This window comes from Syngnathus floridae, chromosome 1, assembly GCF_059516105.1.
Source record: "Syngnathus floridae isolate MCC-2025c chromosome 1, RoL_Sflo_1.0, whole genome shotgun sequence".
In the NCBI taxonomy this organism is placed as follows: Eukaryota; Metazoa; Chordata; class Actinopteri; order Syngnathiformes; family Syngnathidae; genus Syngnathus; species Syngnathus floridae.
The window spans coordinates 11,181,886-11,197,748 of NC_142413.1; the positions used below are offsets into that span (position 1 = coordinate 11,181,886).

At 40.7% G+C, this 15,863-nt stretch overlaps 1 long non-coding RNA gene across 1 annotated transcript; it reads left to right on the forward strand.

The window, feature by feature from the left end:
* The first annotated feature begins 1,832 nt into the window (after positions 1-1,832).
* Positions 1,833-7,914, forward strand: LOC148404059 (uncharacterized). The gene is made up of 3 exons (XR_015860646.1): positions 1,833-2,205; positions 6,692-6,755; positions 6,929-7,914. It is a non-coding gene; the product is annotated as an uncharacterized LOC148404059 (long non-coding RNA).
* The last annotated feature ends 7,949 nt before the right edge of the window (positions 7,915-15,863 follow it).

Consider the following 15,863-nt stretch of genomic DNA (forward strand, 5'->3'; position numbering starts at 1 on the left):
TTCTTTATGAAATGCTGTCAAAAGTCATTAATCCCAAATTCAAATTATAAAGACGCGTGGTTGTGTGTATGTTATGTGTGCAAGGTAGCTGCAGATTGCATTATCATGTATGGCCTGTCTTGAACTGGCCAACGGAATCCCTAAAGAATCCCCCACACGCTGCAAATAAATCAGTCAGCCATGTAAAGTCAGTGAAGAGAGAACATTCTGCCACCGAGAGCCATGCCAACACAAAAACTCAATTTGTCATAAAAACATTCAGTCAGTCATCTAGGGAAAAAACAACCCTCACAGCCCTAAGATAAATAAGGAAAGTCAGGCAATGCCTTCTACTGTGACAAATGTACATTTCAAAATCTGGCGCCAGGCACCAGGTAACCCCCTTAGGATATTTCTACAGTACTACTCTTTTTGGATTATTACACCATAATACCAAGACTGCACTTTAGCACCTGACTTATAGCCAAAATGCATTTTTGTGTTGCAGAGGCTGAACTTTCTGCTGAGGAAGCATGGCAGCTGCCGGGCGGCTCCAGCACACCTGTATGACATCTGGATGTCTGTTGTGGAAAGAAGGATGCTTAGAAAGGTTACATTCATCATGGACATACGTATAGCATTCACTGAACAACAGCATCTACAGACAAACGTCTTTCGCGGCAAGCTGCTCCACTGAGAGGCTGAGAATGTATTCTGTATTTTATGACTATCAAACTACACACACGCACGTGCACGCACAAACACACACAATCTATCCATCGATGTGTATTCAGCTATAAAGTCTTCTTTTATTGTGACCTAGATGAAAATCAGATCACATTCAATGACCAATTTATTCAGAAACCCAGGTAATTCCTAAGGGTTCACATACTTTTTCTTGTGAGTGTATACGGCAGGAGGATCACAGATTTTTCAGTCAAGTCACCTGATGTTTGCTCATATTGTCATAATTTTTTGACAAGATTTGAAGATTTACTAAAATAAAAGCCAAATGATTGGCATTGCTTCAAACCATGTCTTTCTAGATACTGATTTATGAAAACTGTAAAATGTAAATATGATAGTGTAAACTTTAATTCCATGTAGTTACTTTCAAACACAGTGCTCCACCACTCAGCACAAATGACTTTTTCCTTAGAGAATAAACCCTTTAGTGTCTTTATTTTAGTCTTAGTAACAACTCAATGTGTGCCCTGTATGATTACCTACCCTTGAAGTCAGTTTTAGATGAGTGGAAACCTCAGCCTGATTATTAGGCTCACACAGTGGGGCGGAAAGATGACAAAAAAGCCTTGACAGGTGAATGGTGTGTAACAGAAGGCAAATGTTTGCCCTGTCAAGGTTTGAAGATGAGGTGATAACTGACATTGAAGGAGAAAGGTCAGAAAAGCAGGGGGGCTGATAAGAAGATGACATATGGCAGAAAGCCCTTGCATATTGCAAAAAGGACACTTGATGAATAAGAAGATGAACAAGATTTGAGTGTAGCAATAGGAGATAAGCGTGGCAGTGGACCTTTTAATCAGATTTATAATTGGAGTTCTTATTTTGGCGATGTGGCTTCATGGAGGTGAGAATTCTGAGAAAAACAGCCAAGAAAGCAGAGGAACACAGCTATTAAAAATACCTTTGTATTCTACTGCGATAAAAAAAAAACACTTGTAGTTATAGAAATCCAAGTACAAAACTGTCATGGTCACACCTGTCCGCCAATCATCCAGTAACCCCGCCTGTCACACGCTCACTGCCACACCCCACCAATCATCCAGATTACCCACACCTTTTAGTCTCCCTATTTAAACCCTGCCATTACTCCTTTATCAGTCTGTCCCATGATGCTACCCATATGCTCGCTGCGCTCGATCCATCTGACTCCCGTTGCCAGCCTGTTCCATTCGCTGACCCGTCTTGTAGTGATGGGCACATGAGGCTTCCTTGGCAATCAACTTGCCATTTCTTAAAACCCTCACTTTAAACCAACATTGCCATCTAGAGAAGCCAAAGAATGCAACAACTGGTTCATGAAACTTCATTTTCCCATCACTCCCCGCCGTATAGGTTTCAGAGGTCACTGAGACACGCAAGCCTCTCCACCAACGCCAGGGTACCAGCACAAGGAGAAGAGCTGGCCTCGAGCCGAAAGAAAAGCATCCGATTTTTTGAAGGTCGCAGAGTTGCAAGAATTACTGCTTCCCTACTGAAACGGTAGGGGGCGCCTTGTCGCTCGTAAAAACTTTCTCCCCCTTTCCATATATATTTCCAACTCATCACAGCTCACCGACACTCAAGTACACTTTGTTCCCCCCTCATCTTAACTGGTCACACTCAAAGTCGAATGTGCAATGAACTGCGTACGGACTGGGGCAAGTATTCATTTGCATCGTTGAAGTTATCTGCTTCGTGATTCTTTTGTGAATTGAACTCTCTGGCGTTACCTTATACAGCATTGATTTTTTTGAAAAACAAAAGCACTTCCTGCAATTGAATGGCCATTCATTGTTGTCTGTATGTCTATGGTTGTATGTCAAGTTTGTTATAATGTATGGAACCGAACCACTTAATCCAGTCTCCTGTCACTCACTCCTTGAGTAAAACACTAGACGTCTGGTAAAATATGATCAGTAGTAGGTTAGTACAAACCTTGTTTTATTTACAGGACTATACAGCATTATCCCACTTGTTACTGTTGTTCTTGATAGAGATTTCTGCAGCCATTAAGAGCCACCAGAGACAGATTGGCCGTTTTACGTTTGCAAACGGGGAGGGCCATCGCAATTTATGAAACACATATATGTGTCTCAAAGCTACTCCCACTTTTCCGTCTTGCAAGAGCCTTTTTATTGTGAGTAAGCAGGATGGGGTTGAGTGTGAACAGGTTTTGGGGTCGCCTCTGCAAGCTGGTTTAGACAGTGCAGAGAGATCTTATCTCTTTGTCTTACAAAGTTGTCCACACAGATGCTGGCCAAGCATGTTTGGACAAACCCTAAGCACAAAGAAGGTGGAAAGTTTTAACAACTCAAGGAGTTTTGGCAACGCTTACCAGGTTGAACGAGTTACCGGTCAATCGCAGGGTACATAGAGACAACCCTTCCACACTTGCACTTACACCTACGGGCAATTTGGAGTGCTCTATCAGCCTACCATGCATGTTTTTGGGAAGTGGGAGAAAACCGGAGTGCCCAGAAAAAACCCACGCATGCACGGGGAGAACATGCAAACTCCACACAGGGAGAGCCAGAGATGGAATCGAACCCGCACTTTCTGAACTGTGCTAACCAAGGCGCCAACATGTCGCGCCAGTTCTGAACAGTGCCTAAAAAAATGTCCAATTGCGTACAGTACATACCTGTACAAAGTATTGTCAATATACTGCAATGGGAAGCTTTTGCATTCCAGAAAGGGAACTTAACACTACACTGTTAAAAGACAGACTTGTTTCAGTGAAGAAAACCGATGCTAATTTCTTCATGCTTTTGTCTACAAGCTTTCAGTTGTTTTTGCTTGAATCATATTGAAACCTAAAGTAGCTGCTGCTGCATCTAGAGGAAGTGAAACTGCCCACAATTTTTCCAGCTTCTATAAATTTAACATGATGATTATCAGATTATTTATGTGTCACAATGCTTTGCAAGAGAATTCAGGAATTGTCAGGAAGTGTCAATGAGGGGTTTGATCTGAGAAGATACTGCCATGAGGAACCTGCAAGCAATCCAAGAAGAACATTTTAAATGTGATACCACAAAAGATATTGCTGTATGTGTGTGCTATTGGCTGTAATATCAACGCCTATCAAAAATAGATATCTTCCTACTCCATCCATAGTTTATTCATTCGAACCACTTACAGGACTGTCTCAGAAAATTAAAATATTGTGATAAAGTTCTTTATTTTCTGTAACACAATTAAAAAAACAAAAATGTCATACATTCTGGATTCATTACAAATCAAATGAAATATTGCAAGCCTTTTATTATTTTAATATTGCTGATTATGGCATACAGCTTAAGAAAACTCAAATATCCTGTATGTACTGTCTATATTTGCTTGTTTAATTGCTGCATTTTCATACCATCCTAACAGAATTCATTTTACTTTTATTAGTGACCACACTTAAACAGGTGTGACTCTTTCTATGTGTTTTTGCACAGTCTACATGAGCAATCGTCAAGAATGCTTTCCCCAGTTTCGACGAGGCTTTCATCATATTACCAGGGGTTGTTTGGGAACAGCAAAATAGTTCATGGCCCAGTGAGCGATAAGCAGCCTCCGAATGTAGTGGAAGTGTAACAGAATGTGATGCCTGCTCTGTGTGTGTGTGTTTGTGAGTGTGTGTGTGCGTGTGTGTGTATGCGTGTATGCGTGTATGCGTGTGTGGGTGTGAGTGCATGTGTGTGTGTTTCGAGACATTCCTAAAATTTGTGAGTGGGTGGCAGCAAGGGAGCATGTCTTATTCTTTTTTTTCTGTAGCTATTCTCAGTTTTGAAATAAATGTGTGAACCGAATGCAAATAATGTGATAATTTGATTATACATGCTCGGAATGAAGCCACGTTGAGGATTATTTGCTTGTGAATTGAATAAAGGATCATTATAGTGACGAGTGTAAAAAGCAACCTACTGTAAATAGAAATAGCTCATTTTATGCCTGATTATTTGCTCCAGTTTTTGTATTTTTTATTTTCCGTCAGTCATTCGAATTAGGACAACATTGCACAAGGGAATTAATATAGGTAGGAATGCACTATCTGAGGCTGCATGGGCCCTGTGATTGGTGATCAAAACAGAGTGTAGCCCAGCTCTTACACAAAGTAAGCGGCACGTCATATTTTTATTGTGTTATGAATCTATTTTTCCAACTCCATGAGGCCACATTAAACACATTTGCAGGCATGCAAGCCCATTAGAGACCATTACTCCTAACTATAAACTAATACTTAATAATGGAAACTCATGCATAACATTATGAGACTTAAAGGTGCCATATCATGCTAAATCAACTCTTTTGAGTGTTATCCATTTTGAAATGTTAATTCCTCAGTAAAACATCTCTAAAGTGGTGTTTTCCCCCATTCTCTCATCTTGGAGCATTCCTGCTCATTCCTCCTCTGTACACACCAGCCCTGACCAATCCATGCAAATGACGAGTCCTCACATTGTCACGTCACAAAGTGAGAATTGATCGCCGATAAAAAAATATATATAGTTTTTTTCTGTGCAGCTTGGCGGCCCGGTACCAAGTGACCCCCGGACTGGTACTGGGTGTTGGGGACCCCTTTTTTATGTGAGTGTCAAGTTAAAATGGATGATCTTACAAGGGCAAGGCCTGTTCAGAAGCCAGAATCACTATTCACTTATGCAAATGAACAATTCACAAGAAATATATTGGTCAACATTAATAGCCCCATTATCGAGATGAGTGATGGATTGTTCTTTTCTATGCATTTTTATTTTTTGTTTCATCTTTGCAAAAGAGAAATAGGACAGCATTTTTATAACTAGATCTGCGGTAAAGCCAATGGTAGGGTTTCCTCCTCAGTATTTTTAATCTTATTGCTCGATCTTTAGTGGTTATTCGTGTAGGTTGTCCTTTGGGACCTCATTACACACAAACTAAGTGAGACACACACACACACACACACACACACACATAAGGCCCAATTAAAAATGATTAACATACATGGTATAAGCACATGGACTCAACATGCAACACAAATGAGGGAGTTTGGCTTTTCCTAGCAATGTCTTGAGGAACATTTTATGTAAATGAACTTAGACACACGTGCACACACACGACCAGTAGTAGGTTTAACCACCCACTCTAGTCTTGCCCGAAGGAGGCCGCCTTACCTCCGAGAGGGCCGCCACCACAATGCCCAACATGCGGAGCTCTGCAGACAAGCAAGGCACGTTGTAGTCTTCCTTGAGCGAGAGCACGTTCCAAGCGGGTGCCTCAGGTTTAATCGAGGGCATTGCGATCTGGAGTGTAACACCTCTGCACCGCTGCAACGCGACGCCGCACCCACACCAGCCTTGCTGCTCCGAGTTTTCCCCCAAATCGGGCAGCGGGGTCCCGAAGGCTTTGCCTCGCTGCCTTCATTTGGCGCTGAATTTTGGCGTCGGGGGTACTCCCTCAGAGCGGGTTTGATAATGGCTTTTGTCGTGTTGTTGCGGGAAATTTAGGGCACGCCATAGGGAGAACCGGGAGTATTCCCGACATGCCGGCCTAGTATTTGCCTGTGTGGAGGAAGAGGTGTGTTACTATGTCAGGTGCCGGCTGCTGTGGCGTGTGTAGCTAGCGAGTGGTGCAAGTGAGGATAATGGACTTTGAACGTGGTAAAAAGAAGAGGAAAGGCGGTGCAGAGAGGGAGAGGGACAAAAAAAGAAAGGCGCTTGAGGAGGACGCGGCCAAATGCAGAAAAGTTAGATTTATTCGACCCCCCCCATGGTGCCATTAAAAACTGTGTGTGCCCGCACGTGTATGCATGCCATTTTGCATGTGTTGTGTGCATATGTGCCGCTGCCGTGTAATAAGGCTGTCCCTCTGTTGATTTATTGTTAGATTTAGTTCGTTGATTTTGTAAGTTGAAGAGTCATTTGTTATTTTTTCTTACATGCACATTCCTCTAAACTTTGTAACTGGCCCTGGATAAATTAATGTTAAAATATATGTCTATGTTTCCTATGCAATATAGATATATGGAAATATTGCCAGTTTTGGTGCTTCAGACAGTAGGCCTACCTCAGATCAGCTGACAGGTAAAGAACAGACAGTCATCTATCAATGCATGGGATTGAATAGGCTATGACTATGCATGAAACATTTGGGGGAAAAAAGCATGTAATTAACCTTATCATTCTTTTGATATTGATTAACTGTGTTATTGTCGATAATATAATTATTATGCTGGTTGTTCTGACGCTCCCTGCAGATGCAGGGTATACTGGCAAGACAAGTCCAGGGAGCAGTGCAAGGGAAAGGCCAACTCAGGACACAAACTGGCCTTTTCATTATTTTGCTCGCCCTCATTCCAGAGATTTTGATTTCTTTTTCGGGTACCACCCACAACAAAACCCAAAGAATGATTGTGTGCATGTGTGTGCGGACAAATGCGTTTTGCTTGTGCCCATGCATTTAAGTGTGGGTGTGTACATGCACGTGTGGGCAAGGCCAGGGTGGCCTGGTTACATAACTGACTCCTGGCCTGAGGTAATCTCCCAGTCCGGCCCTGATTTAGGGTATAGGTAGGGGTGCAAGCCCCACCCCCTGATGCTGGTGTAGTAAAAGGTGCAACTCTCTTTCCAGTCCCGAGAAATCGCCCCTAACCTATAAATTCTTTAGCGTCATGAAAATACGCATGTGGTGTTCGGAAGTTTTGAATATCACTTTTAATAGTAAGATACATTGTAAAGAATTCTACTGTAAAATAATTGTAAATCTCTGGTGGCGACACAGCAGTGATGCCTGATGCATAAAAATCTGCATTCGACACATTTGCATTTGTTGTTGTTTTTTTGGGGGGGGAGTCATCAAACAACATCATAAAGACATCCAAAAAACATTAGCCCATGGCCCAAACCCAGCACCTTGCCACACATTGCTATTCAAGTGCCTCTCTGAAGAATCTAGCCTTTAATTAAAGGCAACTGCCTGTGATATATGAGAGCTGCAATCGCCTTGGCACTGCGAAGTTCATCAGAGCTCAAGTCATTTGTTACTTTGAGGGTGCACAACAGTTTAGATCTGCCCTCTTTCATTCTAACGCTCATAAGAGCATTGATTCAAATTTCAGATTATAACTTATCTACTCATTGAGACAAGCAGCACTATCTTTGAGTAATGGCCAACCTTGAGCTTCAAATCAAAACAGAGTTCTGTTGATGTGTGCAGAAGAAAAAAGATCTAGAACAATGTAAGAAAAATGGTAAAATCACAAAAGCTCTTATTATTATTATTATTATTATTATTATTATTATTATTATTATCATCATAGTATATTGACCTTAATACCAGAGATTCATTGATTATAAGAGAATGAAAACCGAGAAGAAGTCATCATCCTGTATTAGCAAGTCACACTTTCAATACAAATCAAATCGCTGAAGCGAAAGTGTTTAATGCAACAACTGACCTTGAAGTGTGACTTGAAGAAAGGTTGTGTGTATCACAGAAATGGAAAGACAAGACTGGTAAAACTTCACTGTTCATTTTCACGCCAAATTGAGGTGTGAACTGAAACATCAGAGCAAAGTGGGTGATGGAATATTTTTGTTTCTTAGCAGCATTTTACTAAAAGACAAATTTTCTATGGAAACATTTTTATTTATTTGTTTTGCATCCCACGCTTTGTTACAGCTGTACTGTTACAAGTGCTACATAAATACGCGCTAAGAAAATAAAGTTGGGTTGAGTTGAGGAAAGAAAAAAACTCTGACCTAATTTTTCATTTTTATTGTTTGCCTTTTGATTGACTTTGTTGGTATTATTCTTTACATTTATTTTGATATTAATACTATATGTAATTTTATTTAATTTATTACTAAATTCAATTGACGGTTTTCATCATTTTTATTGTAATTGACCCTGGTTGTGATATAAAAACCTTGACTCTGAGTATGTTGCTGAGGACGCAGCCATGTTTATTATCATGGTACAGTGAATGTGTTGTCTTCTTATTCAAATTGTATTTGTTGCTTTTCTTGTATCTTGTTCTTGTATGTACTAATAGGATCGCTCAGGTCCGCTTCATCACTGCTTGAATAAGGCCAATTTATTTACAGTTCAGACACAAATCTCAACTCGCTGATGCCTTAATGTAGTGAGACCCAGATCACAGAAGAGCCCACTGGTTGTTGTGCTCCTCGGCTTGCCCAACAGTGTCCTAAGGCAGTCATTGTAGGCAACTTTCAACTTACGCAAACTTTCCTTCTTGAACTTCATGCATAGTGGGGCTGTGTAGAGAGGGGTGCAGTAAGCTCTAAACAGGTTTACTTTAACATCAGTAGTACAGTGGTGAAATTTACGAACCAGCATATTTGCTTGAATATAGAGCATTCTCCTCTGTCTAGACATATCATCATCATCTAAGGTATCTGTAAAATGTGCCCAAGATATTTTGTACTTTTAGACACACACATAGTTTTACCAGACAGGCAAAAAGCAGGAAACTTGAGATCCAGATCATACTTGGTTCTACATATCAAGACCATACTCTTCTTGGCATTATACTTGATGTCAAAGTCAATACCGTAATTTGAGCAGATATTGAGCAGCTGTTGGAACCCACTACTACAAGGTGAAAGTATGGTAAGGTCATCAACATACATGTAATGGTTTATTAACATGTCTCCAATCATGCAGCCTGTTTTGCAACCTCCTAGCTGCTTAGACAAGCCATCCATGTATAAGTTAAAGAGGGCAGGGGATAGAATCCCCCCCCTGTCTAACACCATTACGCACCCGAAAAGGGGTGGATAATGTGCTCCCCCATTTAACTTGCATTTTCTGGTTTGTTTACCAGTGGACTATAATGCGTATTAAGCATTTAGGTACACCTCTACGCTTTAGCTTATTAAAAAGCTTATAATGATGGATACAATCAAACACTTGCAACAAATCAATGAACCCAACAAGCATGGTAGAGCCCTGCCTTTTATATGTTTCAACTGCTTCTTTCAGAGCATAGTACTTTGTCATTTTTCATAATTATACATATGTATGTATACATGTAAATATATTGTACCAAAGTGTTATTAAGGGAGAAAAGAAGCCCAACTCAACGTGGAAATTATTGTCTATTCATTTAAGTCACATAACTACTGCATGTAAATAATGTGTGGATTCATACTGAAGTATGCCCTTTGAAAACTGTAGCCAACTGTAAACACAAATAAAAATAATTTACTTATGCACCACGTTGGTAACAAGCTGTTGCTTGCCTTTGTTATTGTATACCATTATGTGCTTGTAGCATCTCATGTGAGCAAGTGACATTGGGTATGTGACGATTAGTGCGTCATCTCTACATGTTTGTGTGGCAATGTCTCTATCAAAATGATGAACAAAAATCAATTATATTGCACGGAGCTCAGCGTACCTTTTTTTTATGTTTTGTATCTTAGCACACATGAAGTGTTGTAAATCCTTGGAGCTCTGAGCATCATTAATTTCTGGCTATGTTTGTCTAATTTAAATGTTGCCATAAAAACACTAATCTGACGCAGGGGAAAAATTCAATTTAAAAAGTTGATTAGGATGGGGTTTTCTTTTGGGAATTGATTATTCATGCTACATGGTTTGTGTTGAATTTAACCCCAAATCTGAAAATGTCAGGCTCATTTTATTTTATATATATATATCAAAGTCAAAGTCTGCTTTATTGTCAATTTCTTCACATGTCAAGACACACAAAGACATCGAAATTGCTACTATCCCACGGTGACAAAACATATTACATATTATATATATATATACATATTATATTATCCTGCAATTGGCTGGCAACCGGTTCAGGGTGTACCCCGCCTACTGCCCGATGACGGCTGGGATAGGCTCCAGCACACCCGCGACACCCGTGGGGACTAAGCGGTTCAGAAAATGGATGGATGGATGGATGGATGGATGGATGGATGGATGGATGGATGGATGGATGGATGGATGGATGGATGGATGGATGGATGGATGGATGGATGGATGGATGGATGGATGGATGGATGGATGGATGGATGGATATTGGTCTACAGACAAACAAACCATTCAAGTATACAACACAAAAAGTAAAAACAAGAAGGCACATACAAGGAATAAATAAGAGCAATGAAAAAATAATAAATAAATAAATAAATAAATAAGAGCACCACGGTTAAAATGGAGCAATTGTGCATACAGCAGACAGTCAGAATATAGCGCAAAAGTACAGGAGGAGTATTGCAAGGCAGCCAACGTGGCCCAAAAGGCCAGGACGTTCTGCAGCCAAGGGTGGAGGGGGAAGAGAGTTCAGGATCCTAACAGCCTGGAGTATGAAGTTGTTGGACACTGTCCCTTTAAAATTAGTGATATGACTTTTCCGAACACTGCCAATTGCATTCATTAAAGCAACTTTCCAATAATATCATGTCTGTTTGTATCTAATGTATTGAATTAGAATTTCATTTGTATACATTGCCTTATCAATCCAAACTATCAAGTAATTGCATCTAGTAATAATGTGAAACAAAACATTTAATATGTGATTGCTATCCATGCTATCCAAAAATTACTTGACTGAACTGTGTTCTGAGTCAAAAGGTTCAGTTCCTCTGTTAGCATATAATAAAATCCCTTTTGAATATTTAATATGTATCAGATGGCTGATAGTTGAAAGGGGTCGTGCATGGAGAAGGGCGGTGAACGAGCAATGATTTTGGTCAGACTTTGGAGACTCAATGTCACATTACACCATTTATCACGAAAACATCAAAGTCCGGTTATGCGTTACCCAAATGGAAAAAGAAAAGTTCATAGGGAGGTCAGACACTTATACTAAATGCAGTGGGTTTGTACAAGCTATTATTGTGTGCGTGTGTGTGTGTGTGCGTGCATGCGTGCATGCATCTGTGAAATGCTCGCTTTTGTAGGTCATGATGACACAACTTGAGTGAGTAGGTAAAGAACAGTGATTCCTGTCTGACTGTTTTAAGAGGAACAATGAGCCTGTCCTGCAGGCTCTACTGAGAAAAGTTACTTTTCCATATGGGGAGATGACAAGGAAAGTGGTGAGGGGTATGCCTGTGTAAAATAACAAATTCCAGCGCTAGTAACATGACCGAAGCAGCTTTTGTTAATGCTTGTGCACAATGTGGAATTGACAACAATCAGAAGTATCCCTCGTGCCTTTAAAACTCAATGCAATTCGTATCATATAGTACTTGATCTCAAGGCACCAATCAAAGCAAGTAGGTTCAGTCAGAGTCACCTGTAGCAATAAATCCATATTTTAAGTAGGACTCCAGAAATGTTCTTTTAAATGCAGCATTCCTTTTCTTAAAAGTCGTAGCCTTTTCTTCCATTTCCTCATTGGGCTTTTTTTCCTTTCCGAAGAAGCTTTCCAAACATCTCTGTTTCTTGCTCATTTTTGCTTGCTTCGCGGGCTCGACTGAGGTGACATGTCACGTGACCGAGACGAGCGTCTTGACCTGAACCGACGGATGTATAATTGGGAGAGAATCGCCAATTTTTTTATATTTTTCAAAATAAATTCTTTTTGCTAGCTTTGCGGGCTGGACTGGGGAAACATGTCACGTGACCGGGACGAGCGTCCTGACCTGAATTAATTGATCGTCGATGAAAAAAAATTTTTTTTTTTTTTCCTGTGCAGCTTGGCGGCCCAGTACCAAGTGATCCATGGACCGGTACCGGTCCGCGGCCTGGTGGTTGGGGACCCCTGCCTTAGAAGACCTCCAAGGAAGTAAAACATTTTTCTGCAAAAATGTTTGTATTTATTTCATGAAAGCTTTACAGTCACAAAGGTTCATGAGTTACTTGCTTCAGTGCAGACATCTATGGAAACATATTCATGTTTTCTCTGTTTGGGTTTGATTTCAAGTGCTGCAAGAAAATCAGTTTGACAGTTGGATGGTAACTTAGCTCCGGGCAAAGACGGCTAAGAAGAAAGAATCCCGACTAAAATGAGAAAATCTGAGCACATGAATGATTTTAGGCAGCAGAAAATATAGGGATAATTTAGAGAAACAGTGACGGTCGGAAAAGGGAGGGAATGCAGTTTAAATGTCGGATGGAAGGACAGCAAGGAAGTAGAGAAATAAATTAGAAATAAAAAACAAGTTCAGCAGATGCGTTGCTGTGTGGAAGAACAGTGCATAATAACTCAGAAGGGGAAACTCTCCATGAAAACGCTAATAAGGCCTCTGCTAAAAGACACGCCACTCTGAAGAGATGGAGGCATTAGAATGACTGAGACCAGCATACTGAATAATACAAGAGTAGCATCACAGGGTCTCCTTGCAAGAATACAAAAATGTAGAGGAAATAGCTTCCTCGTTTGGTTTTAATGGCACAATGTCACACTGTGGTTGGAGGACCGCAAAAAAGCAAGAAGTAAAACTGGGAATGTTTTTGTACCACAGCAGCAATATTAATAACCCCACAAATCTCAAGAGATGAAAGCAGACGTTTGAATCACCATCAATGAAGATTAACACAACCGTGACATGCTTTCTTGTGACACGAGCCAGGAAAAACAAGAGGAAAGTTTCCAGTGGGAAAAGTGTTTAAGATGAAGAAACCAAATGGACATACGCCAGCATGTGTGGTAAATGCTTGCTTTTCGTGGCGGTAAAAAGAATGAGGTCAGCATAACCTATTTGAAGATGGACTTCTTAGAAGAGCTGAGAAGCTAGTTGTTCTCACAGCAGGGGCCACAAAATTAGTCCCTTTTTAGAGCCGATTACTGACAATACCACTGTTGAATGAAGTAATTATAATGCAATTCATCAGCTGTTCAAGTCAAGTTAAAATGTTTCACGGCATGGAGGAGACATTAACCATTTATCCTTTCCATGGAGCAAGATAGTGTCAACCCAACCCCCGCATCAAGTTAAAAAGTCTTACGGCATGGAGGAGAAATGAACCGCTTATCTTTTTCGTGCAGCAAGATGGTGTCAACAGCCTGTCACTGAAGTTATTTCTCTGCCCAGTGACGGTGTTGTACAGTGGGTAGATGGGGTTGTTTTTGATGGACAACAGCCTGGCCAACACCTGTTTTTCTGCAACAGACGTCAGACCGGGCAGCTCTGCGCCCACAACCGAACCCGCTTTTCTCACCAATTTGTCCAGGCGGGAGGCATCCCTCTTCTTGATGCTGCCCCCCCACCACGCCACCGCAAAGAAGAGGGCGCTCGCCACAACAGATCGATAAAACATCCGCAATAAAACTCTCAATAGTGCTAAAGAAACAAACATGGTGTAGCATAATTTACAGGAACATGACACAATTGATGATTAAAAATTACATGGTTTCCATTTAATGGACATGGTAAAACATTGGATTTCAAATCAGCAATTGTGTAAAAAGAAGCAATTATAGTCTGCCACTTAATAGTGCCAGGAGTCGAAGTGGAGAGAATTTTTTAAATCGCTTTAAACATTACGCATAGTATGTCTTCGCTATTCAATTTTGGCCCAACTAATTTAACTCTGTAGGCCACCCTAACCTTTACCAACTGTGAAACATAAACGAGGCCGATTGCTGCAACTGGCACGACAGTAGGTGTTTTCAATCTGTGCAAGGACAATGAAATGTCAGGACTTTCACGTTTGTAGTGAATGTACTGCCCAGCATCAGCAAGCCTGGTCACGGGCAGTGGTTCACAGGATGATGACCCTAAAATTAAGAATAAAATCTTGGATTATTCAGAAGAGTTGAAGAAGCCTAATGAGCGTCAGTGGACTGAACTGAAGCGTGCAGTCTGGAGAATGCTACACTCTAACCTGTGATTACTGAAGCGATTGGCTCACAAAATAGCTGTTGACAGCTGACAGGTACACAAGTCTCTTGAGAATTATAGAAATGATTTGATTAAAGTAATTGCCACGGTAGCATCCATTTTGTCTTAGTAAGTTTCATTTATTTGTATTTTAAAACAATTTGGCTGGACAACAAAATTAAAGTAATGCATCATTTTGTATCTATTATTTTCACAATTTCAAGTTATATCACAAACTCCTAGGATTGCTTTTATCTGGATAATAATTTACTCCATGTGAAAATGTACGTTAAGTATATTTGCCCACTCATCATTGCAAAGATGTTTTATTCAAAAACATTTAGCACACACTTTCAACACTAACTCCCAAAGTCATTTCTGACTGTCTTGAGGTAAAACTGGGTGTCATCGGCGCATCCGTAGAAAAACATGTTGTACTGGATGACATTACGAACAATTCATGTTCTGTATCAAAAGCATTGGACAAAGTACAGACCCTTGAGGAACACCACAGGTCAGAGGGAGTTTTGTAGATCTTGCTGGTACCATGTTAACAATGGGTACTGCCGGAGATATAGGATGTATACCAATCAAGTGCAGGGTTTGATAGACCAATATCCTAACGGACGCGCTTAAGAAGAATTAGGTGAGTCATGGATTAAAAAATGACTGTTAAGTTGAGCACGCAATTGTTTAACTAGCTATCGGTGAGCTAAGCAATAAAGTTCATATAAGGTATCTCACAAAAGTGAGTACACCCCTCTCATTTCTGCAATGTTTTAATTATATCTTGTCAAAGGACAACACTGAAGAAATGACACTTTGAGACAATGTTAAGTAGTCACTGTAGAGTTTGGATAGCAAAGTACATTTATTGTTACGTCAAAGTACCGTAATTTTCGGACTATAAGTCGCGGTTTTTTTCATAGTTTGGGGGGGCGACTATAATAAGGAGCGACTTATGTGGGTTTTTTTTTCAAAAATTTTCCCCAAAACAAAAAAGTGAAACCGCGATAAACGAACTGCGATGTAGCAAGGGATTACTGTAATTTGAATTTCAAGTGACGTCAGCAGCGCAACGCGGCGCGGCGGTTGTTTACAAAAAGGACAAAGATTGATCACGGGATGACGAAGATGACGAAGGGCCCCACGTACTACCGGCATCATTAGCAGCTTTGTTTCTAAGTGACGCGGAGGACGAAGAGTTTGAAGGATTTAAGGCTTTGGAGTGACACAGAAGGTTTGAAAAACTATTATGGCTTTTACGCACGCCCAGTCCTATTCTACGGAGCTTTCTTTCACCTCCGTGGATTGAAGTCGGGGGCCGGCGCTCGGCCGGGTGGCTGTCCAGGGACGGTGGATGGTGCTCGGACATGGCTTTTA